The 5,238-nt window shown below is 37.3% G+C and overlaps 1 long non-coding RNA gene across 1 annotated transcript; it reads left to right on the forward strand.

The window, feature by feature from the left end:
• Positions 1 to 248: 248 nt before the first annotated feature.
• On the forward strand, positions 249 to 4,908 carry LOC147881331 (uncharacterized). Its single transcript, XR_015540496.1, has 5 exons — positions 249 to 304; positions 3,347 to 3,498; positions 3,586 to 3,794; positions 3,943 to 4,426; positions 4,694 to 4,908. It is a non-coding gene; the product is annotated as an uncharacterized LOC147881331 (long non-coding RNA).
• The last annotated feature ends 330 nt before the right edge of the window (positions 4,909 to 5,238 follow it).

The raw sequence follows: 5,238 nt of genomic DNA on the forward strand, positions 1-5,238 counted from the left end.
GAAGGTCAAAGGCAATGATGGCCAGCCGCCAGAGGACCAATGATCAATCGCGATTCGCACTCCAAACTTCATAGTCCAGGACCCAGGTTGGTAACTTGGTTGAACTTTGAGGTTTCACGGTAGACTCGTCACTCCAGAGCGTAATACAATCGATGTGGCTACTGCCAAGCGTTCCCGTTTGAAGCCCTTCATAAAAATTGTGAATAGCCTTTCTCCTCCTTCTAGACACGAGACGATCAAAGGTTGTAGTCTTTGGAGTGGGGTAGACTCTGGACAATTGTGAGAAAGCATCTTCAAAGTTCAGGTATAATAACTTGCATTTGTCTATGCCCTCAATTATCCTGATTTTTTTGAGGGAGGAGGAAAAGAGAAAGATTTAAACTGTGAGACATACTTTCTTATAATGCACTATTTGCATGACATGCCCAATATGGTTGAGGGTCACCTTTGTTACATCCTCGTTATGGTAGCAACCTTGTGTGTCTCATATTATGGTGGTCCACTCAAATAGAATAGCTTTAGTCCTCTACATCTTGGAATCATCATGTGTGTGTGTGTGTGTGTGTGTGTGTGTGTGTGTGTGAGGCTTGCATTTGTCTATGCTCTTAATTATCCTAATTTTTTTTAGGGAGGGGAAAAAGAGGGTAGAAATTTGGGATATACTTTCTTGGAATGCATTGTTTGCATGGCATGGCCAATATGGCTAGCGCATAACTAGATGTAATGTGAGGGTCACCTTTGTTACATTCTCATTATGGCAGCAACCATAATATGGTGGTTCACCCAAATAGAATAGCTTTAGTTCTCTACATCTTGGAATCATCATGTGTGTGTGTGTGTGTGTGTGTGAGTGTGTGTGTGTGTGTGTGAGAGAGAGAGAGAGAGAGAGAGAGAGAGAAGCTTTACTTAGATTAGTTTCTATTTGTTTATAGATAGTTATGCCTCCCCGGCAAATGTCTCTATTTCATTTGCCGATGTTCACTCAACAACCACCACCCCCAAAGCGTTCAAAGAAGAGGCACATTTCAAAAGATGCATCCTCCAATGAAGGTGAGGGAGAGGATAACTTAGGAGATACAGAGCCAAATGTAGTTGGCCTAGAGAATGATTTGCAGTTGCAGCTTCGAAGGCAAGCATGGAACGAAGCTTGGACAGCAACATTTGAATGGGCTTATTTTGACAAGTCTGTCGGTAGGATTTTTTGCAAGTATTGCAAGAATGACATACGCTCCAAAAGTGAGTTTGGGAAATCTGGTTCCATTAATATCCAGCACAATGCTCTTACAGAGCATGCAAAATCTAGGGCACATTTTGAGGCAAAATATGTACATGGATTTAAGAAAGTGTGCATTGAAGATGGGATGAATAGATCCAAGGATGATGCCAATCAAGCCATTGAGAATCTATTTGCAGCAGCATATTTTGTTGCCAAAGAGGATCTTTCTTTTAGCTCATATTCGAAACAACTGAAACTTTTAATCCGATACAAATGTCCATACATCACAACTGATTTGTACCACAATGACAAGGCATGTAGTAAGTTTGTGAGATGCATTAGTGAGGGGCTTTTGTCACAAATCTTGCAAAGGATGAAAGCATCTACATTTTACAGCCTCATGATGGATGAATCGACGGATATTGGGCATATTCAGCACCTCATTGTCTATGCCTCATTCATAGAGGATTGTGAACCTGTTACAGTGTTTCTAGGCCTCTTGGAAATACAAGGTGGAAATTCAAGCCATTTGTATGATTCTTGCATGTTCTTCTTGTCACAACTACACCTTGATGTCAACAACATAGTTTGCTTGGGTACAGATGGTGCTTCATCTATGATGGGGCATGTTAATGGGCTAGCTGCTTGCATGAAACGAGTCAGTCCTTATATGACTTCAATACATTGTATTGCTCATAGAACAAGCCTATGCTTATGTGACGCAGTTAAGAGATCTGTAACAACCCAAGAAATTGATCAGATTGTGAATGAGATAGCAGCGATCTTTTCCAAAAGTGCCTTAAAAATTACAGCACTGAAGTCTCTAGAGACCGAGTTTGGGTGTGTGGAACTTAAGATGAGTCATATCCACAAAATCAGATGGCTGAGTAGAGCATCAGCTATTCACAAAGTTTGTGAATCTTTTGAGCCTTTGCTGGTATTTTTGAAGTCATATAATCCCACTTTGTTTGTCAAGGTGAGCAATTTTGAGTTCATCTACAAGATTCACTTCATGGTAGATATGCTTGAAAGGTTAGCCATATTGAGCAAAACATTTCAATGTAACTTCGTTGACATTTCAGCAGTTAGTGAGATTATACAAACTGAAACATACTTAATTCGTGAACAATTCCTCATGGATCGAGATGTGGATATTAATGCATCTCAATGTGACACCATGGGTTATCCCATTATTCCATATTATGGCCCTATTGTGGGACAGCTTGCTGCCCTTAGAGCATCTCTTCGTGGCAATACATATAGATCAGTCTTGATTCGCAGAAATCTTGATGGCATGGATATGGAGTCAGCCCTTGAATTTCAGAAGGAGTTCTCTAACGTGATAATTCAGAATCTATTTGAAAGGTTTCCAGATAACAACCTTGTTGGATGCTTCAAGGCACTATCACCTTGTACCTTTCCAAAGGGAAACCATTTGAAGAATTATGGGTTTTCTGAAATTGAGACACTTGCATCCTACTATGGTGAGTCCAAGGATCTTGAAAACGGAGAGAGCATCGGACCTCTTATTGACAAGATGCATGCCAAACGAGAGTATCAATATTTCAAGGCACAAGCTGCATTTGAATGGGAAGGAAGGAGTTTGAGGGATACATGGGTCTCTATTGCTAGAAACCCAACCACGGCTGCCAAGTATCCCATGCTACTTTGTTTAGCACATATCTCTATGCTACAATGTGCAAGTACAGCAATATGTGAAAGAGGTTTCAGCATACAAAATATAATCAAGGACAAGCTTCGAAACTCTCTAAAATCAAGGAGCATGGATGCGCTTATGCGTGTGTACATCGAAGGGCCACCTCTTGAAGACTATGATTTTGGTGTTGCCATTGAATTATGGAAGAGAGGTACCAAAACTAGTAGGCATATCTATGGTGAAAGCACAAGGTATGCTTTTGATTTGTTTATTATATATAAACAATTTTAATGTGATTGTATGTGTTTAGTTGACTTTGATTGCTTTCTTTAAATGTAGGGTCAGCGGGATTCAAAGAGGTTGAAGGTATTTTTTAAAGTTTCAATCATTAGGTAGATTTTGTCTTGAAATCAATATTCATTCTCTTAGCTATCCTATTAAGTAAAATCATTTCTCTATGCTTTTATTTGCAGGTTGCTTTTTGGGATATATTTTTTGTGCATGCTTTTTTGTGGCATTATCTATGATGATTTCTATCTACAATGAAACGATTAAGGTGCAGTAAGGGATCCCATATATACAATTGCTGTTTTGAGATCAATATTTTGAAGAGGGTCCATCTATGGTAAGTTTTTTCTATTAGATTAGAAGTGTAAATCTGTTTTTATACATGTTGAAATTAGATTACATGGGATTTTTTGTGAATATACAGGTTTGGTCTTATTCAAGCATGCAGTTGATGATGATCTTGAGCTTAGAAATGGAGTGTTTGAATGTGTGGATATCTTGCTTGACAAGTGTCTTATGATCAAATCAACCATTCAGCTTTTACTTGATGTTACAATCTTAGGATTGTGATCATGTGGGCAAGATATGAGACTAAGATCTACTGTTGAGTAACCATTGTATACACCATATGAGGTAAAGCTTCCTTTGCTATCTCACATTGTTAAAGCTTTTTAGTAGTTGTCTTGGCAAGTAATGGTAGCCATCGTTGTCTTGGTTATGATGTCTTAGTTGTCCTTATAAGTAAGCTAGTATGATTGTATCTCCATGGTTTTACTTGTAGGTTGTTTTGTGGGTTGTGTACCTTTTTTGTGGCATTATCTATGATGATATTTGTCTACAATCAAATGGTTAAGGTGCAGTAAGGGATCACACATATACAGTTGCTGCGGTTTTGATATCAATATGGTTGTTTTTTTGAGATCAATAATTGAAAGAGGATTCTACAATCAAATGGTGAAGGTGTAGTAAGGGGTCACACATATACAGTTGATGCTGTTTTGATATCAATATGGTTGTTGTTTTGAGATCAATAATTGAAAGAGGATTCTACAATCAAATGATTAAGGTGCAGTAAGGGATCACACATATACAGTTGCTGCTGTTTTGATATCAGTATGGTTGCTACTTTGAGATCAATAATTGAAAGAGGATTCTACACAAATGGTTAAGGTGCAGTAAGGGATCACATATATACAGTTGCTACTGTTTTGATATCAATATGGTTGCTGTTTTGATATCAATAATTGAAAAAGGATCCATCTATGGTAAGTTTTTTCTATTTAGATTAGTAGTGTAAATCTATTTTTTCAATATGCTAAAAGTACATTATATGGGATTTTATGTGAATATACAGGTTTGGGCTTATTCAAGCATGTAGCTAAGGATGATCTTGAGCTAAGAAATGGATTGTTTGAATGTGTGGCTAAGATCTACTACCAGGTGACCATTGTGTAGACCATTATGAGAGAAAGATACCTTGCTATCTCTTGTTATCAAAGCTTGCTGAAAAGTTTACTTGGTTGTCTTGGCAGGTAATAGTGATTGGAGTATGGTGTCTACTTTCTTGATTATGCTTGCCACACCATAAGGATTTCATCTTCAACATAGCTGACACTGTACATACCGTTTATAGTTTTATAGGTCGCAATGTATAAGGATCTTAATCTTAAATATAGCTTACATTGAACATATATTTTATAACTTCATTCACTCTTAACATGTGAGAGTGGGTTATATAAATCGTATCTAGCACATTTGGGTTGCAACTTTGTAAGAGAGGAGTTGTAACATTTTGGATATCCAATATATTTATGCAATGTGTTCAGCTATCTTGTTCATATTTATGATTAATTTTATATTGCTTTTGCTTTCAAGACCTTTAAGATTTGGCTAGAAATGGTGTCTAGAATGGTGTCTCTGTTTCTTTCTGGTTTTGTATAAGTAAATGTCTTTTTAAAAGGATTTCATGTGAGTGAATACCTCTCTATGGCCTATTGGAAAGTATTTATCACTTATTTTGAGGTTTAGTGAAAATAAGTGTCTTTTTATAAGGTTTCACATGATTTAATACCTTTAT

Source organism: Dipteris shenzhenensis, chromosome 31 (assembly GCF_047967505.1).
Source record: "Dipteris shenzhenensis isolate YYH24624 ecotype China chromosome 31, Dip_SZ_1.0, whole genome shotgun sequence".
NCBI lineage: Eukaryota > Viridiplantae > Streptophyta > Polypodiopsida > Gleicheniales > Dipteridaceae > Dipteris > Dipteris shenzhenensis.